This window comes from Rhipicephalus microplus, chromosome 9, assembly GCF_043290135.1.
Source record: "Rhipicephalus microplus isolate Deutch F79 chromosome 9, USDA_Rmic, whole genome shotgun sequence".
Taxonomy (NCBI): Eukaryota; Metazoa; Arthropoda; class Arachnida; order Ixodida; family Ixodidae; genus Rhipicephalus; species Rhipicephalus microplus.
This window is the reverse complement of record NC_134708.1, coordinates 73,248,848-73,274,914: the sequence shown is the minus strand read 5'-3', so window position 1 is coordinate 73,274,914 and position 26,067 is coordinate 73,248,848. Positions and strand designations below refer to the sequence as shown.

General features: G+C 46.2%; 1 protein-coding gene across 1 annotated transcript in view; it reads left to right on the top strand.

The window, feature by feature from the left end:
• The window catches only part of LOC119163236 (uncharacterized), a 324,142-nt gene that overhangs the window by 82,934 nt on the left and 215,141 nt on the right, over positions 1-26,067 (top strand). The window contains exon 2 of the mRNA XM_075873835.1: positions 3,211-3,287. The gene's annotated coding sequence lies outside the window, so the exon portion shown is untranslated. The remainder of the gene's footprint in view (positions 1-3,210; positions 3,288-26,067) is intronic.

Sequence of the window (26,067 nt, the reverse complement as noted above, 5' to 3'; positions counted from 1 at the left end):
CCATTATTCGTTCGTCGAAACAATTATTCCTTCAATAAAACGTCGGAATGACGTGTGACAGAAATTGTCTTGGCCGACGGGCAGTGTAGCGTTATTGACCGTATAGTTCGGACGTTGAAATACTGAGATTCCTCTGCCGCACTCAACAACGTGGCATATGTATGGAGCGGCAAATGTGCAAAAATCACTGAGATTCGCCCAAGAAAAATATCTTGCATTGAAGGCTCACACGAGCGCACACTGAGCCAAGTTTTTATCAAGAGAACTCACTCTGACTAAGTTTTTTTCCGGGCCTCCATCGTTCCTCTTACCATAACACGGTTTTGGGACATCAAACTCCAAATATTATTTACTTTTCAGCAAGCCAATGCAACAGCAAACAATAGCGACGCAATAGTTAAACAAGGGCCAGTTGTTTACTGACGATCGCTCCTGCTAAAAATGCGAAAGCCCGAAATTGTTTCCGTGCAACCACTTCGCCTTTCTTTCACGGTTTTTTTCCTCAGCCGGACCGGCATGTATTCGTCATTTTTGCGACTCGATACGGTTCACCGTCGCAACAAAAGCATCACTGACAAGCCGAAATGAACCCCTACCCCCACCCCATCTCTCCTGCGAATTCTAGGAGGTTAAAACATTTTTATGACCTGCTCGCGCGAATTGTATAAAACCTGTCAACACCTCCAATAAACTGTCAGAAAGGTAAAATGAAAGAGATATATTAGCATTGGTTCGCGAGTGTTCACTGCTTCGTCATACACACAACCGTATTTGAATAGTGAGAGAATATTTTGTTAAAAAAGCAAAAAAAAAAAAACATTTGAACACAAATCATTGCGCCGCCTTTCATTGTACGGACCACATTCTTCTTTCTCAATTTGCAGCAAAGAAGCCCTTGTAGAAGTGATTGCGAAAAAAGGGGACAGTCAAGGCATCTGCGAATTTCATTGTTATTGCGCTTTTCTGCCTTCTTTCTTCTACTTTAGTAAAAGTTGCGAATATATTCATTTCAATTTCAACGCGTTCTCGGGCGCCCGTAAATAATATCAGAAATAATAGTTTTCTCGGGCGGGCGCGCGTGCACACACACACACACACACACACACACACACACACACACACACACACACACACGCACACACACACACACACACACACACACACACAGACAGACAGACAGACAGACAGACAGACAGATAGATAGATAGATAGATAGATAGATAGATAGATAGATAGATAGATAGATAGATAGATAGATAGATAGATAGATAGATAGATAGATAGATAGATAGATAGATAGATAGATAGATAGATAGATAGATAGATAGATAGACAGACAGACAGACAGACAGACAGACAGACAGACAGACAGACAGACAGACAGACAGACAGACAGACAGACAGACAGACAGACAGACAGACAGACAGATAGATAGATAGATAGATAGATAGATAGATAGATAGATAGATAGATAGATAGATAGATAGATAGATAGATAGATAGATAGATAGATAGATAGATAGATAGATAGATAGATAGATAGATAGATAGATAGATAGATAGATAGATAGATAGATAGATAGATAGATAGATAGATAGATAGATAGATAGATAGATAGATAGATAGATAGATAGATAGATAGATAGAAGCGAAAAGTGCTTGCAGTACGCAATGAATTGCTTCGCATTTATTACTGTATTGCATTATGGAGTGCTGGCAACATTAAAATGCAAATTAGCATGTAGGATAACACTAGTAGCTGGGACCATACCTCGATGCCAACTTTTTTTAAACACGTTAAAATAAAATAAGTTGGTAGTCACAGTGTCAAACTAATGTAATGAACACTTTCAAAAAGATTCCTTTGAAACCGTAGAGGCAGGGCAGAAGTCGACTATAGTACAAGAGGTAAAGCTGACATGGTGGCTTTGCCATGGCCTATGGTACTACGAAAGTACGAAAGCAGTAATGTGGAATAATGATCATCGTCATGTATTTCGCGGTTGACACTCATGTTCATAGAACACTTCAGCATTGAAGACGATTTATATTTTAACTAGCAATTCAGATTATGTAAATCACCATGAACGCTGTATCTGAAATGATTATCAAGATGATGCCTGTGACGGCGTTTGCTGGAAGGCATTCTACGAATGGTATCAACGAACCTGACATTGAAAGCTAATTGGGCCTTCATGGCCTGTGTAATGCAAATACAATAATGAGTCTGTAAGTTGACGTACTTAATTATTGAAGGTTCTGTTGCGGATGATTGCGACCGCGCGACAACAAGCAGGAGAACCAAGGAGAAAGAAGAAGGTAGGAGTTAGGCATGAGCTGTCAGAATAAAGGGACGTTCTTGGTGTGGGGCTCGGGTTTCGAATACGCGACAATCTCCGCATTACGCATGACTAATGCTGGCTCTGTATTGTGGTTAACATCTGGTACAAGATAAGCATTAGGGATATTTATCGGTCCGATCTAATTGACGTACTACCTCAATATTATTAAAAATTTATGTCAGAAAAAAAGTTCTTTTCATCAGTTGTTCGGCTTTCTTCCAAAAAAAAACAAACTAAAGACTTGAGATTACACTAATGTAGTGCACCTCTTCATTAGCTCACATACCTGATGCTGAGCCTCAATTTTATGTGATCTTTTCGTTAAGCGTATCTAAAGTACACAGCTTTAGAGCTGTGTAGAGCTTGCAAAAAGTTTTCGTCTCTGCAAGACGCTTCACTTGGGCTAATTGATTTTTTAAACATTATTTTTCATATCAGGGAAGGCTTTATGTGACAGCTTTTATTGTTACTCTATCGATTTCAATATGTCAATCGTTCGTTTAATTCACCAAGAAGATGTACAACCTTCTTTCTTCTCCATGTGGGAAGAACCGAAGCTTGACTCTAGAACGTAACCGGAAAGGCTTTCTTTTATTTGTTTTGCAGTTAAATGCGTTTCAAGAGTCCTGAATCATCTAACTCGTTCGACTGTTTGTCACTTCAGGGCCCACGGGACGTCAACATTAAAAGATTCATGTGTCTGTTTTTGTATTTTTTACAAGGAAATTTTGTAGTTGCCTCCCTGAACTGTCTTTCAAAGTAGGCACTGCAGCAACGGCACATTTAACCTCTGATTCTGCTGTTATGTTTTTTTTATAATTATGTACTTGGAAATGTAAAAGTGCCCGCGTATTTCTCCTTCGCAGATGTAACCCGCCATCCTGGGACATGGTAGGATAGGAGTGATCCTACCCGGGTGAAGTTACGCAACAGGCTCGATAAGGTAAGAAGCATTTGTCTAGCTAGACTGACATATATATATATATATATATATATATATATATATATATATATATATATATATATATATATATATATATATATATATATAACGTCTCCAATTGAACTATTTCCCAAATTCTATTCAATGAAGATAGATCAACATTAGAATGTAGAGTGCTCAAACCTTGGCTTTCACAAAGAAAATGACAGTACAATATCCATCGGGAATAACAGCGGCAAGGGATCACAGCAGAGGCAAGCGAAGTGGCAAGTGATCAAAGCAGTACCAAGCAGTGCTACGCTACCAGTGGCAAGCAGCTGCCAAGTGATCGCAACAGTCACAACCTACCAGTGACAAGCGATCAGTAGCAAGCGATCACAGCAGTGGCAAGCGATCAATGGCAAACGATCACAGCAGCCAAATTAAGCTATAGTGGCAAGTAAACGATGACAAGGAGTCGCAACAGTGGCAAGCAGCTAATGACCAGCGAACAGTGGCAAACGATGACAACAGTGGCAACGTGCCAGTGGCAAGCGATCAGGGGCAAGCGATCAGGGGCAAGCAATCACAACAGTGGTAAGCAATGGTAAGCGTTCACAACAGTGAAAATCAGCTAATGGCAAGTGAACTAGTGGCAAGTGAACAGAGGCAAGCAGCTAGTGGCCAACAAGCAGTAGCAAGTGGCCAAAAATAACCTCATAACGTCGTTCTGCAATAAAAAAAAACCACGTGTGCTAGGGCCACGGTTTCTAAGGCCAACGTTTGGGTAAACCACGCTCCCTGAGTTGAAGCTGCAGCGTTGTTTTGTTGTTGTTGTTGTTGTTGTTGTTGTTGTTGTTGTTGTTGTTGTTGTTGTTGTTGTTGTTGTTGTTGTTGTTGTTGTTGTTGTTTTCGTCCGGGTCTTCAGCAACCGAATCCTCAACACGCGAGTGTAAATGCCCATCTACAAAGAGGTAACCGGCACTTTTTTCCTTCGTTATTTCGCTGCCTTGCAACCGGGCCGGCGGTAAGCCGTCAGCGATTTCTTATTGGGACATCGAATTACACAATTAACGTTTGCAGTACGGGCGCGTTTTCTCACAGACTACGGCTACACGCCAACATAGCAAGAGCGCGCCGCCTATGTTTGGCGAACGGAGTTCGCAATTCGATGGGGCAAAAATTCTAGTTCGGATTCCTCGCACTCCGACGAGGTGACTGAACTGGTTGAAAGCTGATTTCACAGTTGTCTAGATAGTTGCTCATTCCGAATGCACTAAGCTACTCTAAATCTACACCATTCGCCGGCTACTGCGTGTGATGTACTTGTGCCGCGAATTCCAGCCCGGTCCCCAACACGAGGGTACGTCTCAGTTTCTCGGAGTGTGTCGCATTTCTCAAATTCTCGCTTTCAAGTTTTACATCTCTGTCTCTGAAGCTGTTTTGTAGCTCAGCGTGACAAAAATATTTATTACTGCGAGGGACGAGGGAACCTAAATATGTCCTTTACTGTATTGTTGAAAAAAAAATGTGTTCAAATACCTTATAAAATATTTGTCCCTCTTCCGTTTTATGTCGAGTCCACAGTTCTCACAAATGAGATCATGAAAAATTCTGCAAGATGTACGAATTCTTCGAAATATAGCAAATGCTACAGCAGACGAGCATGTTAGCTATTAAATCCGAAGCATTTCTTCACGTACTGCGAGTGCTTTATGTGTCTATCTGCGTGTCTATCTATCTACCTTGTGCTTTCGTCATCACCCTTTTAACTTGGCACGAACCAAAATTAGTATCGTAGGCTAAGATGATTTGACGAATATTACGCACTGGTCAATACATGACTAATCGGACAATTCCACGCGTACGTCGTCAAACACTTTTCCCGAGACAGTGCCACATACACGTGGGTGGGTATGTGCCACTGGTATGCGGGTATGTGCCACAGGTGGTATCTACCCACGAATGACGACAACACACATGGACAACTTTAACGCGCGAGCGTTACGAAATACGCGACATCGGTAGCGTTGACCCGGCGAGTGCAAAGAATCAGGGTCGCAGGAGGAATCGATTCCGAGCATTCTTCGTGGCAATCAAGCATCTCTGCCACAGCGCCACGCCAGGTCTTGGAACTATTTTCCATATAGATCCCAATGTTCATGAAACTTCAATTGTGGTTGCAATGCTGACTGTCCATTTTTATAAATTCATATGTACTCCTTTGATACAGCGGTCACGTCGAGTTAGCGTCAATCGTAGTTAGGTGCCACGCGCTGAAGTTGATTTATGTAACCTTGTCCAGGGCCGCTATCCTCGCGAGCAACAGCGCTTGATATCAGCTATCGCTTCTAGTATTGATAATACTCGTTCCTGTTCGAATCGGTACGGAAGTGCAAACGACTCGTACTTAAACATCTGCAACTGAACATCTGTCTGTGCGTGCAATATTGATACATATATTTACCGTCATTCCATGACCGTGTCGCTCAACAAAAAATTACAACATGGTCACTTTCCGTCTGCATCACGTCGGTTATCAAGGTAAGTTTGATCTGGTGAATCTTCTTTTTTTAATCGTTTTGCGTTAGTTGCACTCTGTTAATGCAAGTAGCATTTTACATACAAGTAGTGATTTCAAATAATATTGCTACGGGGAGAATAACTTTACTGGACGAACACAGAGAACAAACTCGGTGGCGGACAAGATGGCGCCCAGATTGCTCGCATTGTCTGTCCACGCCGTCTTCCTCCCTGTCCTCTTCGTCTTTCTCGTCCACCCGTCACACTATGCAGATGTTTTCATTAGTTCAAATTGGAGTTTAAGTAGACCAATCAGAAAAAGTTACGCAAACTGTCACGGATGTTGGTGGACCCATTAAGATAAAAGAAGAAATTAACTCATTTTTGTATACGACACAACATACGTTCAGTTTATTCTACACAACACATGTACAGAAAACAAGAGAAGTATACAATACCTGCAACTGCAGCTGCTCAACAGACTGTCTGATGACATCTTCATCAGCACAAAAATACGTAAAGAGACGACCTTCAGTGATATGCCGCAGAAAAATGGAGTCTGACTCATTACTTGACTCGCTTTTCCTAAACACTGCTCATAATTATTATAGGTATGCGAGAATACTGTATGCATATAATTAAATGATTAATGACACTTTGACCCACATCCTCAAGAGGGAGGTATATAACAGCCACATATTACCAGGACTCGCCTGCAGGGTATCAACCTGGAGGCTTACCAAGAGGGTTCATATTTGGTTGAGGATGACGCAGCGGGCGATTGAACGGAATGATATAGGTGTAACCTTAAGAGACAGCAAGACGGCAGAGTGGGTCACCGAACAAACGTGGTTAAGGATATCGTAGTTGGAATTGAGAAGAATAAATCGACGTGCGCAGGACCCTAGCACGTGTACGCAAGATAGCAGCTGGTCATTAAAGGTAACTGATTGGATACCAAGAAAAAGCAAACGCGCACGGGGGAAGGGCAGTGGCGAGACAAAAAAGTTCAGTGCACAGAGGAGATTAAGTTTGAGTGTACATCATGACAACAGCAAGCGCATGACTACATGTTGGCTAGAAAATCAAGCAAGAGGCCTTTGCCTTACAGTGGGCGCAGTCAAGCTGATTATGATGATTATGACGACAACACAGACAGACTAATAACACATATATTCACGGGGTGTGGAGACATCGCTGTGCACGTTGTAGCTCTGGAGCAGACGTCTTACAAACGCCACTCATCCAAAGGAAGCAATGAACGCTTTATTCTATTACGTAGGTGGAGGGTTCGGAGTTAATACGGAGACAGCACTAAGGACAAGGAAGGCTGCGAAGAGCTCCTATCGTGCTTGTAGCCTTTTTTGTATTTATTATTCGTGCTGTTGCTGGATTGGCTATGGATAACGAGCAACGCCAAGACAGCCCTGTTGTTTCCCTAATTTCCTCGGGCACGCGGAGATCGCGTTTCGCCGCAACAACGATGCATATGTGCTACCGACAGTTCGTTTTTCGAGCAGTCAACCATTATACATTATTATTACTACCAACGGTGTCAATGCACACCATTTACAGAAATAGGAGCCGTCTGTTGATGTTTGTCGAGATCACCTTTTGACCACCAAAGATCGTAGGTGTTGTCCAAGCGACGCAATCACCCCCCCCCCTTTTTTCCCCTCGCCACCTCTTCGTGTTCAAGCGGTTTTACTTCTGCTGGAGCAGCATTCGTCTGTAGTATTCGCAAGCTTTCGTTCAGTCATGGAACGCATGACGTGTGGGGACATGTTTCTGATTTGTACTTTAGACGAAACTTGACTGCGGGAGAGACGGACAAGATGTGTCTCGAGTGTCCTCATGATTGCTATTAAAATAAAAACGTCACGTCCACGCGTCAACTATGTGACAAGCACGTCAGTCATAGAGTGTCGTCAACTTCACTTACAAATGACACTCTATCAGTGCCCTCGAAGTGGCCTCGGTAAACCCTATAGGCCCACCCGCAAAGATCAGAGTCTGACCATTGTTTCCGGGCGGCAGGTCACGGTAAACGATGGCAGTGGTGTGTTTATTTATGAACTTTTAGACAGTTTATACAAACAAATATACGTTCGACCTTCTCCCGAACACAATGCAACCCCTCAACTACACGGTACCTAAGGAGCTCAACAAACGCACTCGGAGAAAGTTCCCTTCAATTTCATAGATAAACATTTCTATCAAGCTTCTGAGGTATGGTAGTTCACGTAATCTTGAGCAACAAGTGTTCCGAAAACAAACACTGCACGCGGCCTCTTTTGAATGTATCGCAGCCTTATAGGCCCGGCTTCCACGCTACACGTCTGCTAAACCATGTGATCATAGATATACGCGCCTTCCATCTATTCTTTGCGAAATCTTGCAGTTCTCGCGAAGATGGCATACTGCAGCACTGCCACATATTTCGACACACAAACATTGCGCGTGCCACTTTCGTTGTGTTTGCAGTGAAGTATTAAGGGCTTTAGGAACGCATTCTAGACTGTTGCTTATTAGGCAAGTTGCTGCATCACTGTCTCTGCTTCGGCCTCTCAGTTTTTTTTTTCCACTTTCGACGTTTTAGTGGCTTTCTTCGAGTTTAGGAACACGACCCATTTGACAAGGCATGAATCGGGACATGCGTGGTACAGCTGTCGTTTCTTCCATGGATGCACAGAATGCGGGCAAACAGGAGCACATACTATAACGAAACACTGGGAATCCTTGCCCTACCAGAAAAATTTGTGCAAGCGAAACATGGCCTGTGCTAATGCCTGATATGTCAAAACTCTTTCTTTTGCTCTCTTTCTTTCACGCTTCACAGTGTTCCTTTCAGGCTCTTCCTTTTCTTCGTGCCGGAAACTGGAACTTCATCCCCGTGATGAGCGTCGCAGAACTTCAGTTGCTACATGTACATAGATTCGGGTGCACGTTACAGAAACTCAGGGACGAAAACTTAGGAGCCCATGATAACTATGACAGCCATGCATTCGTATCCGGGCCACAATAAATTTTGAGCAACATGAAATGACAAGCGATCATGATGAAAGATCAGAATGCCGCATCGCAAACAGTTGATCGCCGACAGTTCCATGATCGAGGGAGCATGAATTATCATAAAACAGCTGACACATGTTTACGTAGACCGGTGCAGCTTAGAAGAGCGCATTTTAGGCACATTTAGTGGCGCCAGGTTGTTCGCTGACAACGCCGCAGCCACCACAGAGTAAGTTATAACAAGCATCGCATGAAGACCATGCCGCAGATACAATATGAACAACAACTGACAGACAATGAGGCCTGTTAATGTATACGCGGTATTTTTAGAAGTAAATGTGTTGTATATGTGAAGAAAAAAAGTGGGAAAAAATAACTTCTCGCCTGCAGGGACCAAAACTGCGACCTTCCAAAAATGCGTTCAATGCTGTGCCCCTCAGCTACGTCTATAAGTGAGTGGAGGTCATCTTCCGTCCACTTTACAGGGTATACATAGGCATTTAAACGTGGAAGCGCCAGTCAGTGCCACCAGTAGCCATTACAAGTTCTCTTTTAATCCATTTTTCTTTCTTCACATTTAAATTACAATTAACAATATACCCCATATTTTCCTTGGCATCATCGTCTGTTAGTTCTCGTTAATAATGTGTCTAGCAAAGAGAACAAACCCTTCGATTTGCATTTGTTTCCTTCATACTGCACACACGTTACACGTGATTTTGACGAAGGTATGGTGGAATCCAGAGATAGAGAAAGAGAGGGATTGGTGGTGGTGTCTGGGATTGCAGAGGCCCTCTGAAGTGACCCATGCAATCCATGCACGTTCAGACCTGTGTGTAGTTCGAGCGAAGTCTGCTGTACCGATCGGGGAAAACTGTGTCAGCTTTAGGTTTTTCTTCTTATTTCTGGTTCATACGTTTCCGTATTGTATTGTGCTTTACATGTGATTTTTTTTTTCTTTTTTTTCTCTCCTGATCATTTCCACGTCCCACCTTCGGCGCCTTGTGGAACACGACCACTTCCCCACTAGTGGTCGCGGATATATATGGTTGTGGATTTTTTGCGTTCTTGTTTTTTTCCTCTTGGTAACGTCAACTTGACCTTCTTATTTTTTGACGAGCCTGGTGATGGACTCTTTCCAGCTAGCCTAGTTGACTTTTTTGTGCCAGCTTTTTTTCATTTTCTCTATTTTTCAATCGTTCTTGCTTTATCGCCAGTGGCCCGTTGGACATGGCTCTTTGAACACGCCTCGGAGAAAGACAGCTAGTGAGCTCTGGGAAAAGCATAGATGGCAACAACAAAAGCGAAACTAAAAATCATAAAGAAACGAACAAGGCGGCAGCTGGCAGCGGCGAATGTACGGGATGTGTGAGGCGTTGGTACAGGACTTCCAGTGCAAAAAGAAAAGCAGTAAGACAAGCGCGCGAAACCGAAACCAATAATGAAACATGGTCGAGAAATGAAGAAACTAAGGATAGGTCGAGTGATGAAAGAAAAGAAGGAACCAGAAAAAAGAAAGGCCACTGCTCGGCAGGGAGGGGGGGGGGGAGCGCGCGCGCTAAACAAAGCCCGCACAAGCCGAATCCAAAGCCTCCCCCCCCTCTCATCTCACCGCTCGCAAACACCACCACCACGCGACCAAGCCACAACACTCACGCGCAAATACGCACGCACGCACGCACGCCATATAGAAGCGGGGAGTTCGCCTTGGGGAAGCGTGGGTGGCGAGGAAGTGCGAAAGGGAGGATATAGGGAAGGCTAGGGAAGCGCGCGCTGAGCGCACACACGCACGAAGCAGCCTGGTGAACGCAACCCCCCTCCCTTCCTTTCCAGGCTCCAGCTTTGAGGGTCGAGCCGCCGGTTCAGAATCGATTGCTTCACAGGAGGGAAACGAGGGGGGTCGGGAAGGGTAAAAGGGGAAGGGTGGGGAAGGCGGGCGGGAAGGATAGGGCGGAACGCGTCGTACGTGCGTTCGTCAGTGTGTGCGCAGGGTTGAAACGCGGGTTCCTGGCCGAGTGCGCGCAATGCCCGGAGGGGGTGGAAGAAGGAGAGCGGGGGAGGCCAGTGGGGTCGAAACCCAGGGTTCAGAACCGCGCCGCGCGGCTCTTTCGCTTCTCCTCTTTCTTTTCTTCTTCTTGTTCTTCGTAGCTCCGCTCGTGCGGGTGTGCGTGCGTGTGTGTTTGTACGCTCGCTGGGAGCTGGATCCGGCGACGCGCACACGCCGGCGGCGGCGTTCGCTCCTTTTGGGGTTTTGCGCCCCAGTCTTCCCCTCCTGGCTTCCCTAACCTCCCCCAGCAGCAGACAACGTTGCGCGCCTCCTTCGCCTTCCTTTCTCCCATCGTCGAACACACAGCGTGGTCCTTATTGATCGCGCCGGCAACACTGCCGGCTGTCTGTCACGGACAACTCCTCTGAGGCGAACCGAGAGGAGATCCTTCCTTCCCCGCCTTCTTACATTTTTCTCGCTTTCTTTTCCCATTTTTTTTTTACTTTTTATCAGCGCATTCTCTTTTTTCAGCGTTCTTGTGTCTAGTATGAGACTCCTCTGAGATCCGGTCCTTTTAATTTTTTTTATGTGTCTTCTCGCTTGGACTACTCCTACAACCGGCGTTGCCAGTGTCGCCTCCAAGTTCCCGCGCTTTTCTAGGTTTTATTCCCCTTTTGTTTGCCTCACGTGTTCCTTCTATTCCATGTCCCGTTTTTATCGTCTACTCTGCTTCCTTTCGGTGCGCGGCTGTCCCCCGTGAGCACTGACGTGCGTTACATGTGTGGCGGTGGTGGTCCTCTCTGACCAGCGGTGCTTCGCCGCCCGCTTCTTCCTTTTTCCCCTACGCTTCCCTTTTTTACGCGTATCGGGTTATTTTTCCCTTCTTTTCAAGCGGGTCCCACGTGCTCGCTGGCTCTTTGCTATTGCTGCTAGTTGCTCGCATCACCCTGATCGCTGGATCGTGGCTGTTCGCCGGTGCGCTACGGTGGTCCACGGGACGCCCCATGCCTATGCCTGGCTTCTACGTCGGTCGAGACGTTCCTCGTCTCTGTGCGGCTTCGGTTGCAGCGGAGTCTTCTACGCTGCTGCCCACTTCACGTTCCCTACGCCATTCACTCGCTCCACCCTACCCTACCCCTTTCTCTCGACCAATGCTAAGAGCATCCGGAAACGCGAGCGCTTGAGATCAGCCTGCTCGCATTTCACGTTGTCCTCGCCGAATCTTCGCCCATGATTTCCAGACACTCGTTGTCGTTGATTCCCTGCGTGGTCATTAGGGCGAATGCTTCAGATGTCTGTTCAGTCGAGTTGATTACGAGATCTAGCATGGTCCGATGATAACGCGTCAACTCAAATCATGAAATGAGGCGTCAACTCGAACCATGTAAAGCTATAAGTAATTGTCAGTCAGAAGCCATTACATACTCAAGTGGCCGCGAGTGCGCAGTCGGCGTACCAAAAATCACGTGACTTCTATATAACATGACGCAATCAATGACGTCATCACGAAGTATTGATTACCATATTGTGACCTCATTACGACATCTCACCGTAACTTCATCTCACTGCATCGTCACTCGGTTAAAAACGGTCCAATGACGTAGGCTGTGCGAAGGTCCACGCGAAGAGTATGAAACTTACGATGCCTCATCTCTCTAAAGAAGTCGGTCTTTTTAGTTTTTTCGATGGGTCATGGCTGGTCAAAACGCCTGTAAAGGCCGCCAGCTTTTAGGTGGAGGGGAGAGCAACACATCTGAGTCCGATGAGGAAGAAGATGGTTTTTGCATTCCAGTCGTTTTCTACAGTTGCACACGGGACAGCTTGGCCTTTGTCTTGACTTCAATACACAAGTCGCTGAATTAAACTGCAGTTAACGGCACCCAACGTAAATGAATGACGTATGAGGCAACATCTGTCCGCGTTTCTTTGCGATTTAGTCGCGTTATTGTTGCGGCGAATAAATATACACCGCCTTCGAACTATGGCGATAAGGAAGGAAAGTGTGGCACGTAGATTCTCCATGTACTATCAGTGTCGAATGAAACCCGAACACCGGCAAGGCTTGGCGATGGTATAGGGCGCGCCGTCCACCTATAGCCATGGACCGGCACGCGCATCCTGTTCAGCCGCTCTACGCATACATGCGTGCCTGACCCCTTTGTTAAGTGGAAGGCGCGCACCATATCATCACGAACGCTTGCCGCTGTCCGGGTTTCATTTGGCGCTGAGAGTACCTAGTACCTAAAAATAATGATTGCGTAGATAAGTATCGTCGTTCTGTACGTATCCGCAGCACACACATTCACTCGTTTCTGCCTCACATTTCTATGTTCAAGTTTTCTACCAGTGGTGTAGGATAGCAAACCTGATTTTCATCTAGTTGAATGTTCTCTGAATTTCATCTTGTTTTTTTAGGTACACTACAACTATTTATTTCTAGACCTATACTTCCATGAGGCTAGTTAATTTCCTAAACGAGGCACTGCATCATTCATGGCTGATCCCTACGGGCGGCCCTTGCCTATAACCGTAGCAACAACTGCTATGCTTAGGTACAAGTTAGACTGTTTAATAGCTTTAAACTCGCACAAGCATTAAGAATATGCTTTTAATCTCTACTGAAGGTAAACTCACTCGGCATTTTCATTAAGTGAATGCTTCTTTATTATTTCCTAATCAATATACTTTTACTGGATTGACCTCGGTACGATATTTGGTCTGGTCGTAAGCATTGCACAGCGTACGGTTCTCTTGCTCTTTAATTATGTTGCTATCTTTGGTTCTTTGTTAAAGCACACTTACAAAATGGTATTTATGCCAACGACTTCATTTTCCATGATGACGAGTTATCTCCTATAGAAAATGACTGACCATAATACCAGAAAGGGGCATGAGTGTGTTTGTGTGTTTTTGTGTTTGTGTCACTGCAGTTCCTACTGCCGACAGAGCTGAGTGAGGTACTGTATTACGTAGTTATCCTTTAATCTCTTTCACCGCTCTGTATATTTATTCATTGACCCCCTTACACCTGCGCAAAACTAAACTGCGCATTAGTCTCGCTTACCTCTTCCCAGTGCTTTCATTTCTTCGTTCCTACACTATTGCTCTCTGTCTAATGAATCTGTTGAAACCTAACGATAGAAGCACAAACACTGTGTAGACGACCATAGGTGTGGTTAGGATAGCTTACGCTACGTTAGGTCTCTCCCGAGTAGTTTCTGGAAGTTTGAGGCAGCAGTTCGTCTTGGCGCAACAAAGAAGAAGCACATACCAGCATATCGTACTTCATTCATACTAATGAATACTAAATCAACCTGTTCCACGCCATGGAAACTGTCTTCTGACAGCGAAGGTATTGGTTATTGATATCACGCGCATCATCACCATCATCATCTTTTTTCTAATCATGGGATCTGCATGACACCTACTACTACTACTACTACTACTACTACTACTACTACTACTACTACTGCTGCTGCTGCTGCTGCTGCTGCTGCTGCTACTACTACTACTGCTATATCTACTACCGGCACTCCAGCCACTACAACTACTACTACTGATCCTGTTGCTACTACTACTACTACTGATCCTGTTGCTACTACTACTACTACTACTACTACTACTACTACTACTACTACTACTACTACTACTACTACTACTACTACTGCTGCTGCTGCTGCTGCTGCCGCCACCACCACCACGGTCACTACCCATACGACGACGACAACGCCACATGGCGGATTGCGAGAGCTTCGCTGCAATACTATTGCCGTCTAGTCAGAGATGTCCAGGTCGAGGCTTCCTTTTGAGAATGCACCGAAAAAGCTCCATGTTGCCTCCGTCGCGAACACAGGGTGTGCCAGAAAGTGGAGTCGAAGGAAGAATGACCACGAACGTGGCCAGAGCTTTGGCCGTTTATCTTCTGCCCAAGCTCCCTGTTCTACGCTTTCGTGACCAGCGGCCGCACACGCACAGCGCTGTACCAGAGAGAGGGAGGGTACAAGGCGTTCATCCCTTCCGCCATAGGCCGAGTCGCGGTGACCGTAGGCACCCCCTCCCCCACGATCGCGTGGCTAGAGCCCGTTGCACCTTGGAGACCCCGGACCGGGGGCTCTGAAGCGGCGAGATTGGCCACGCCGGCGGCTACGGCACCCCACCACTGCTCCTCTACACGGCTGGGCAGAAGTCGAGTTAGAGCCTTAACCCCACTCGTACTGAACCCCGCGTTGGCCATGTCTGAAGGCTCCTGTGGATGTTTGTGTCCTTTATTTAATGTCTTTTTAGAGAGAGAGAGAGAGAACAGCTGTCGATGCATTAACCCGTTCGTCCGTAGCTGGGAACCCTCCTAGCCATACCCTCGTATCCAACTTTGCAGCAGTGGTTAGTCGTATAATTCGTTGCTCCAATTTCTATTGCCATTGTTATCAGCGTCTATGAGTCATACACTGCAGGAGAACGTGTCGATGGGCATGTTGGTGCTTTATAACAGACATATGAGCGATGTCCTCATCTCCTGTGTGATGTGACGTCGACGACGCGTCTATGCATTGGTAATAGCACACACACACACACACACACGCGCGCGCGCGCGCGCGCGTTTTTAGTGGCCAGTAAAGTGTGGAGATAGCGTAGTGCCCATCACGTCAACTTGTGCCCCTTCTTTTTTCTATTGTGCTTCATCGCTAAAATATATATGTCACTGAGTCACCACAGGTGTTGTCATCATATATATTATTCACCAATTGCGTGACTTCGTGTCGATGCTACAATTCCATCTATAACATCGCACCTATAACGCACTTGTACATCGATGCGCTGTTAATGAAGAAGTATACGCTCATTTCTTCTTGAGGGGCGCGGAGGAATGACGGAGTTCTTCGTTCGTACATCACCAATGACCAACGGAGTGAAAGTGACAATTATCAAGTCAGTTCTGCGTAATTATGCAAGTTGGCGAAATCAATCTCCTTCTACTAAATTATCTCTATCTTTAAATGTATCGAAATGTCTTGATGCAGCCATCACGCCCTGCGATTGGTCTGTTAGCAACACGTGATCTTTTCGACTTCGCGCCCCGCCCAAAGGATCCAGCGGTGGCAGCGCTGTGCCAGCGAGAGGTACGGATGACTGAGTTATCAAGCGCGTTGAACATTTTTAGCAAGTCGAGAGTACATCGTCTGACTCTGTCACAATTTTTTAGCAATCTAGAAGCGTTTATGTGCTTGAAGTTGAATGGACGTTGAAAATATGTGTTTGAATTGAATGTCTGGAGCATGACAGGCAAGTATGATTTGTCTAAATGGCATCGGTAGCTCACCGCATTGAGGACAGAAAAAAAGCTTTTTAAATGCGAATACAATTCTTAGTCGGACTATGTCAGGCATCCGGCGTTGTCTGCGGCGTTCACGGCACCGCTCTCATTCCATTTTTCATAGCAGCAGCTGCGGGAGCACGCACTTATCCTTGGCCCTAGTAACCGGAGCACGTGGGGGTGTGAGAGAGTGTAGGAGAAGGTAGGCGCAGTGCTTCGCCGCTTTTTAGGGGCGAAGCTTTTTATAGCGGCACCCGTTCGTCCTTCGTAGCCGTTGTAGTATGTAACAAGTATAACGTTTTGACCTCCAAGGTGGTGCCAGTGAAAGATTTCTTCTGTGCGTTGTTGAAAAATAACAAAAAGTGCTCAGTGCACATGCCAATGGCAGCTAATGGGGAATGAAAGACAGGAGCATTCGGCTTTTATATAGTTAACGCGCACGCTGCGATCCCCATTAGCAGCCATCGGCATGTACATTGAGCACTATCTGACAAGAAAGGGTTTCTACGTTATATTCGCTCCTTAGTTTTAGAAAGGTTTAGCGAGTGTTGGGCCGCAGTGCGATGAATACAGTGAACTAGTATATACCATAAGCTAGAGGTGGTTAAAGGTGGGAAGTAGATGTGAAGCGCAAGCCGTAAGAAAGTGTGTGTGTGCCACCTCTCATTTAGTCCTTGGAATGTCCGCTGGATGGCGGTGCTTCTGTATGGAGAATATATTATGAAAAAATTCAAGATGGTGGTACTTGGAGCGTTGAATAGATAGACGAACGGACACACAGACAGATGCATGGATGGACGCATGAACGGACGCAGGGGCGGATGCATGGACGAACGCAGGGACGCACGCACGGACGGGTGGTCGGACGCATGGACGGTCACACAGATGGACGCATGGATGTACGGAAGCAACAACAAATGAACGGACGAATGCTTCGCCCCACTCTCCATCATTCACTCCGTGGATATGCTGCCAATTTTTTTTCTCACCGTTCGCTCTCTCTCGTCCCTCCACCCCACTTTCCCGTTTACTCACGCCTCACTCTCAATCGTTCGCTAGCTGGGCTTCTTTCACGAACATCCGGTAATGTGCGCTCGAGACGCCACTGTGAAACGCCAACGCCGAATCAAGAACACTGTTTTGTTCACTGCATAGTATCGTTTAATTGTGCACGCTAGCTACTAGAGCTGGAAACGCATACTGCGTTTCTTGCGACAGAAAAAAATTGCCCGCAGCTTCCCTCGGGGGAACACTGAGGAGGATGCGGACCATATAATTGGTTAACGGGGTGTTAAAGTGCGACTTACTTGGGTCGGTGGCTAAATTGGTTAACGTGGTTGTGAAATGGGGTGTTAAATTGCGACTTACTTGGGTCGATGGCTAAATTGGTTAACGTGGTTGTAGGAGGGGGTGTTAAATGAGTGAACACGTACACACGTATGCGAAAGGGCGGCGCTGGTCGAAGGGACGTCGATCATTGTGTTTGTGGATTCGTTGGATTTCATTTCACCGCGACCTTGGACGTCGACGCGCCGTACAAACCAACCGACGAGCGGCAACTGAGCGAGCGAGCGCCGACCTTGAGTATATATACAGCACGACGGCGCATGCACTGTCAGCTGTTGAATGTTCTCTAAGCGCGACGCCACATGCGCGTCCACTGGAGAATCAGGAGAATTGTAGATGTCGAACGCGGTGTGTAGAGGAGGAAGGGATGCACAGATGGTGGAAGAGTGGGCGACGGCGCGACGGTGCATGCGCGCGCGTCAGCTGCCGAATGTTCGAGAAGCGGTGCGGACGGCGCGGACGGCGCACTACAAGGCGCGAGTATAAGATGCTCCGCATCTAAAACACCGCGTGTGGTAAACGGCGCTGTTGACTGCATGTTCTAAGAAGAAAAAAAGACAACTATATTATTCTAACGCTGGGTTCTCTACGTGTGGAACGCCGTCATGGACACTATGCGATGCCTTCGCATTTCCTCAGGATCGCCTTTGGGGAGGTGGGGAAATTTTTTTCTGTTCCTCGCGGTGACAAACATATGTGTTGAAGAAAAGTATGGGCCAACGAAATCAGACACAAGAAATTTTCGCCAACAGAAAACACCGGGCTACGAAAAGTGGTTCTGTAATGTTCACAACTTCAAGTAGCCTGGCGGCGACCTTTCGTTCGTGCGTATGTGTGAGCATTATCTCAGCAATGACGTTATTGTTTCAGCATTGCTTATTCAATAGATTTGTGTGCAGTAAAAAAAATGCAGAGTACCGCCATGCATAAACAATGCAGAATAAATATAGGGACCTTGTCGATGAGTTCACCCTCATGCTTTCCTTTGCTAACTTCCTGGAATGATATTGCTTTAGCGCAGCTCAGTTTGAGCGTGAAGATGCTATGCAGTAAAGAACGGGAAAAAACAGACGACAATGTAAGCGCATTTTATCATGCACCAATTCGACCAGTCAGCAATACTTGTCTATTCCAGGTTAGCTCAGTAGGTAGCACAGGCATGATTGGAAAGGGCACGCTTCCCTAGTTCCTTAAGACTGGGTGCGCTTAGAGAACTCAGCCCCTGCATTTGACATAATATGGAGCGTTGGAGAGAAGGGGGGGGGGGGGGGGGTTCAAAGTAAGCTCCACAGTTTGACTTTGAAAGGAGAGAAGGCGCTACGACGAACCTTTGTTCTCCCTGTAGGGGAACCATACGCTCGCCTATGAACGGAAGAGTGGCCGCCCTGGAAAGGCGCTGGTCCCGGTTTTGATCCCCAGACAAGGGTGAAGTTTTCGGCAAGTAATAAACTCACTCTTCGAGAAATTCATGTCGACTTCCTCTCGGCTACGTGCTACCTACTAGGAGCTCGTGGATTTCCCTTTCACGAAAATTTACCAATTATGAAAAGACATTGTCGTTTTTTTGCAGGACAGCTGTTATGATCTCGATTGGCTGCGCGCTGTGGATAGAAGATTGTCATCGTGAACCGACATGCGCTCAATCGCTGCCCTAGCAATCCGAATCGATGCGTAATTAAGAGAAGCTGCAACGCGCCCAGCAGCTCTTCCGCTAACCCGCTTGGCGTAAACCGAATGCTAGCTGCACTGTTTTCTTTTTTCTTCGCTCTTTCTGAACGTTCGGCGGTGCGCTATTAGATCCATCAATGCGTCGTAAGAGGTTAGAATGAGGCTGAAACGTTGCCTCATACAGATTATGTCAGTAGCAACGTATTCTCTTAAGGGATATAGGGAAAAATTATAATACCCCTCGGAACACTCCGTAAAGGTTTATAACACGCGAAGCTGAAACGAACGGTCACGGTGTTTACCGCTGCATAGTTAACCTCAGTGGTTCACTGTTTTTCTAAATTATTGGTTATGGTCATTCAAAAACACTAACTAGGTGTTTGCCAACCGTGTGTTCCCTCATTCATTATTTGTGGACCAGTGGTTACCAGTGGGAGTTTTCCGATTTGAGTGAATCCAGCGCGCTAAGAGTTCTGAAGCACTTCGGATGGACGAATTTCGGTTTCGCCGATAGCCATGTGCAGCTTGTCTGCAAACACAGCGCACAGCTTGTCGCTGTCATGCTCTGGTAGCCAAACTGTACTGTTCTTAATGTAGTTTCGTATTGTTTCAGATGAAGCTAGATGCTCAAATATTGCGCTATACAGATTTGATTACGCATGATTCCCGACGCCATCGTACAGAGCCCTAACCGTACCGTTTTGACTCTAACAACGAAACGAACAATACCGTACACTAGAGGCACAGGCATGAAAATTTTTGGATTGATGTATTCTGCAACTAATCATAATAATAATTCAATGCTCGTCGCAGTATGCAAAACAAGAAAACTTTCGCGTTGCTGCCCTGGAGGGCAGCCGTCATGTGTCTTACATAAAATAGTCCATAACATGTTTCGCCGCACCAGAGATTAGCTGACTACGTTGCACTAAGTTCGAATGGAAGTGAGGGAGACCAGTGTCGTGTTCTACGAAAACACACTGGCCTAGTGCATGTAAGAGAAAGAAATCCAACAAACTTTCATTTGAGAAAGATAAAAAAAAGCGATTGAGACGCCAATCTTACATTCGGGGAAGACTCCTGTGGGAGCAAGTATTCTTGAACACTTTTCAATAGAGAGGTCTACTCTCACAGATGATGTCAAGTTACGATTCACGAGAGCAGCGTGCTTGTGACGGGCCTACAACTCATGCAGTCTTAACAGCTCGAAAGCGAGAGCTTCTTTTTCTCTCTCTCTTCATATTCTTTATTCTCAGTCGACTGCACTGATCCCTCCTTTCTCCGATGAGTTCCATCGCCTCTGGAAGTCGCCCCGCCTCTTCCCAGGCGACAATTTGATGAGATGACGTAATCATAGGTATGTTCGATTCCGGCGATTCCAGCACGGAACTGGTGCTGTAAAAGTTATCATGGTGCCACTGCAGTGCAAATGCAGTGCAGATGGTGCAGCGACATCTCCTCTCTCTTTTTTTTTTTTTTTTGCTCTTTTGGATTCATGTCATTGGCACATGGGCTGTCGTCTGCTCTGCACGCCCGCAAGACCTCGTTTTCCCTGCGCCCGCATTGAACCGAAAACGCGTGAATTCACTCGCCAGCCGCTGCGTTCATCTCCGCGCAGCTGTCTGCCGCTATCAACCCATTCTTATCAACGACGGAAAATAATTACTGTTGGACACCGTGAATTTACATCTGCGATCAGTGCCATGTTCAACCAAGTGCCCGTGAACTGTCTCGTCTGCTTTTGAGCTGCACCGCGGCGGCACCACTACTACAACACCACGCTGCAATCTCGGACCGTGGCGCAGCACACCAGAGAATCCAGAACTGCGGTGTCGTGCGCCCTGAACCGGTGCAAGAGGTGCAGATGAATTGAATACACCTCATAAGACGCCATGTTGTCCGCTTTCGTCTTGAAGTCATCACGGCGGCTCACATCACAGCGAGCTGTGACGTCATATGTGTAAGTCATCACATCCCAATGTGATGCATCACTCGAACTGACGCCGATGGTAATATTTCGCGTCTGACGTGGCATTCACAACTTTCGCCTTCGTAAATAAGAAACGGAACGATGATTGCACTACTAGGAGCGGAGACTAATAGCGTAGCGCTTTACTGTCACGAAAGCACGTCAAAGAACACCCAAATGGCAGTCATTCTAAATGACAAACGCGAGAATACTCAGTTCCGGGGCCGTACAAAACGACCGCCGCATGACGACTTACTTTGTCACTTTCATTTGCTTGCTTTCCCTTTTTTTAATCGCGTTCTGACTACGTCTTTCACTTCGCAGAAGTGTATCGCATGCCCCGATTCGCGTTGCTTTTGTTTTTGATGACGCGGCGGGACGTAGATTGGGTGGCTGGCTGTGGAGGGTAGCGAAAGAAAACGAAGTGCTTGGGTGAGGCTAGAGGTGAGTGCGGAGCGTAGCGCTGAAGAAGCTTGCAGAGTTCTTTCTTTCTTTCCTTCTTTCTTTCTCTCTTTCTATCTTTCTTTCTTTCTTTTTCTCTCGTTTCGCACCGCAATCCTTTTCAGCGCGGCCTCCTTTTTGTCTAGCCCGGCAGCGCGGAAACCGACACTTGAAAGCTCGCGAGCCTCTTCAACCTAAGCGAAGCGAACCGCTCTGACAGCCTTCGCTAGCGTCGTGCGGAGAGCTCATAGTACGCGTTCCGCGATACGGCTAGCTACGATATAGCTATTCCGAGACTCTCAGCGGGCCAAGCGAGACGTATGAAGTGATTATGAAGAAATTTTAAGTATAATATACGAAATTTTCAGTACTATTCTGGAGTTTAAACAGCGCAGGTAAAACACAAGTCAGTAAAGAAATGTAACTGCGGTAGTAACAAGAAAAAAAAAAGTCACGCGGCCTCTTGTACACTAGCCCGGAGATGACCCCAAGGTGAAAGCCACCTTACACTCGGTTGAATGTATTGTCGCCTGGCCTTAGTGCTGTTCGGCAAGCAACCGCCATAGCTGTGCACTGCTACTCTTGGTCCCTTCTTTCTTCTAACCATCCCCTGTTGTTCTACCAATAACTTTTGTCTACACTATGAAGGAAAGCGAACCACACGAGCGCATGGCTGCAACCCTTAATTAAGGTAATTTTTCCTGCCAGGTTAGTTAGATCTCGAACTTGGCCAATGAACTCGAGAGTTAGCAAGACATGCGTGCTAAGTAGGTCACCAAGATGAGTGAGTCACACAAATGAGCAAATAGGTGAATTAGTGAATGATCACGAAAGGCAGCCAAGTGAGGCAATGCAATAACGAGCAAACTTGGAAAATCAGCGTGAACACGATGGAGACACAAGACGAGCAGCAAACAGCTCGAGTGCTTGTAAGTCCGCTAAGAAATGTAGCCGAAATTAATGCACTAAAAAACATTGTGAGTGAGTGAACGAGTGAATGAATGAGTGAATGAATGAGTGAGTGAATGAATGAATGGATGAGTGAGTGAGTGAATGAATGAATAAGTGAGTGAGTGAATGAATGAATGAGTAAGTGAGTGAGTGAGTGAATGAATGAATAAATGAGTGGGTGAATGAGTGAGTGAGTGAATGAATAAGTGAGTGAGTGAATGAGTGAGTGATAGAATAAGTGAGTGGGTGAATAAGTGAGTGAACGAGTGAATGAATAAGTGAGTGAGTGAATGAGTGAGTGAGTGAATGAATGAATGAATGAGTGAGTGAGTGAGTGAGTGAGTGAGTGAGTGAATGATTGAATAGATGAGTAAGTGATTGAGTGAGTGAATGAATGAATGTGTAAGCGAGTGAGTGAATGGATGAATGAATAAGTGAGTGAGTGAGTGAGTGAATGAATGTATGAGTGAGTGTATGAGTGAATGAGCGAGTGAGTGAGTGAATGAATGAGTGAGCGAGCGATAAAGCTATCGAATATCTAGGCAAGTACATTCACATAAGTGATTAGTTGACAGTTTACAGAGGAGTAAACACACAACAGGTGAGTGAGCGTTTGCTCTGCAACTCGCCACATGTGCCCCCACCTGTCCGAGCTTGTATTAATCTGAACATTATAACTAGTATTACTCAGTACGAGCGACTGGCTTCTTTACCGACACCCCATTGCTTCGTAAGGTCACACTAAACAAAACGGCGATCCATTGTTCGGCGAAGCGGAGCCCGAAGAGGATTGAAATTCCCAGCTCCGACTCTCGGGTTTCGCGGGCTCTCTCGTGTTGCTGGGCCGGATAAATAGAGAAGGTTCGGGCACGAACCGCGGGCCAGACGCCATCAGTGCCGGGGGCCTAATTCTCCCGAGTCACGCTGACGAGCGGCAGCCAAATGCCGCGGAGGCAAGCAGCAGCAACAGCGGCACACAGGCAGGAGACCTGCAGTGGCGTCGACTTAAAAGAAGAGACGCCACGTGCGAGAGAGAGTGGAAAGCTAGATGAAAGGAAATGTAAATGAAAGAGACAAAGGAGCAAAAAAGGGGCAACAAAATGGGAGACGAAAAAAATTGTGCCGGAATAGCGACGAAGCTGTACGCTTTAGCCTCCAACGCAAAGCCCCCCGCGGCGCTTCTGCCACAGCAGCCGCTATAAAACTGCGTGCCATGCAGCGTAGGGCACCTGAGAAGAGCGGTCGCTTTGAAGTCGTACCTTTTTGTTTTTGTTATTTTTCTTTTTTTTTCCTTTCGGTTAGTTTTACGTACACGCCTGTCGCGTCGTCCGAGGTTATGGGCTACCGTCGTGCCTTTGGGTCCCCCTTTTCCTTCCGCATTTTAAGACTCCTTACACGGCTCCTTGCTACTCGGTTATCTTTGCCTTGTGGCTGTCCCAGCACACTTCGCATCGAATAACTCTCCCTTCGAGTAAATCTCGGCTCGCATCTCGAATGGAGCGATCTGCCCTCTTTTGTACTCCTCTACTCGAAGCGTAGTTGTAAAACCTGCGGTCCATAGCACCTCACACTCCGTGGTAGCATAGCGGGCGACGCTCTTCTCGAAGGATACGGCTTCGCCTTCCTTGTCCCCGTGTACTTGGAATTTGCAGAATGTTTAAGCAAATGAATGTCGCCAAAACAGGCGCGGAGGTTCTTACTGCAGTTTGCGTCATAAGCAGACCACTGGATGGGCACGCAAACGTCATAATTTACATTCTTAAATAATGTTTGAAACAAAGGAGCTGTAGGAGGGGAAGGGGGTCATTTATTTCAAAAAATATCTCAGGAGTGACGTCCTGGATTAAACGTCCAAGACATCACTCCTGGTTGACGGCCCGAGCTCAATGCATCCTGGTCTAAACGTACAAGACGCGTTGAGCTCGGACCGCAACTTCGTAGCTTGCTTACATTCGTTCATAACTTCGTGTCACCGAAATAGTATAAAGTACAGTGGCTAAAATGAATATACACATCCTTTAGAGAACAAAAAAAGGATCTTCCTGTTTAAATGGTTTGTGTCTTCCCTACATGCAACGTGGCTTCCACCGCACATGCAAGCAGCAAGAGTGTAGGCTCTACTGGACCAGATTTCAGGAAAAGGCGAACGTTCGAGATGGGCCCCGCCGTGGTGGTCTAGTGGCTGAGGTACTCGGCTGCTCACCCCCAGGTCGCGGGATCGAATCCCGGCTGCGGCGGCTCCGTTTCCGATGGAGGCGGAAATGTTGTAGGCCCGATTGCTCAGATTTGAGTGCACGTTGGAGAACCCCAGGTGGCCGAAATTTCCGGAGCCCTCCACTACGGCGTCTCTCATAATCATATGATGGTTTTGGGACGTTAAACCCCACGAAGCAATCAATCAAATCAATCAACATTCCAGATGGGGACAGAAAAGTAGGTGGGCAGGTGAGATTAGGAAGTTTTTAGGTATAACGTGGCAGCATAAAGCACAGAACCGAGTTCATTGGCGGTACATAGGAAAAGTCTCTACACGGCAGTGGTCGTAGTTAGGATGATGTTCATTATTATTATTATTATTATATTATTATTATTTGTTATCTTTGTTGTAATAATGATGCTATACCTGTATATTATTTCTTTTTCATTATAGGCGTACTTGTACCGACACATTTTTTTAGTTGGGGGAACGTTTCAATAGAACTCACGACTGAAGGCATAGTTTTCAAAAGCACTTGTTAATCACTAGGCGTTCGATTTATAGCGGGATATTCTTCTCTATATATGGTTTTTTTTTTTCGCGTTCAAGTGTGCAGTTCACGTAGTATTGCTGTTGCTGCTGCAATTGGTGGAAATGGCGAACAAGGTGGGCAAAAGCCGTTTTTGAGTTATACGTTTTGTGTTTAATGTAATGATTTCTGTTATCTGTCATATATTCCAAAGAGTTGAACCAATGAATAAATGAATGAACAAACGAATGGGTGCATGGAAATAAAAAAAAGAAGATGACCCGTACACCGTAAACAAGAAATTTTAGTTCGCAGCATGAGGACATATCCGGTATGCTGGTCTGACAATACAGCTGTATCCGTTAAAGAAAGCAGAAAGGCAGCGAACTTTGGTGGCTGCCTTTATTTAAGGGGCATGGCTATTTGTATCGAGTCGTTTTATTGGTACAATGCTTTGGAGAGGCAGGAATATACCATGATATGATTATCATAACTTTTTTTTTCTAAAATATCCAGCAGCATGCCGGCTACCCTTGTCCTCACTCAAACCCACCTGACTCCTTTCCTGTGTCAAAGTATGAAATGAGAACCACGCATATGACATTCCCATTCTCTTATTAAGCACTCACTTACTCGCACTCACCCACTGATTCACTAACTCACTCAGACTCACTCGCTCACCCAGCAAAAGCGTTAGCCGTGCCGCTACCCGAGACACCTCCTTTTAACGAAAACTAAAGATTGAAACAGCGAGACGAACCGTAGGATACAACCAAGCAACAAAAGAAACGTGCGAAGTCACCTACGATAGGCGTTTTATTGTCCCACGCGCGCCTTATATTCCGCTGCCGTCGGGACTGGCGCGC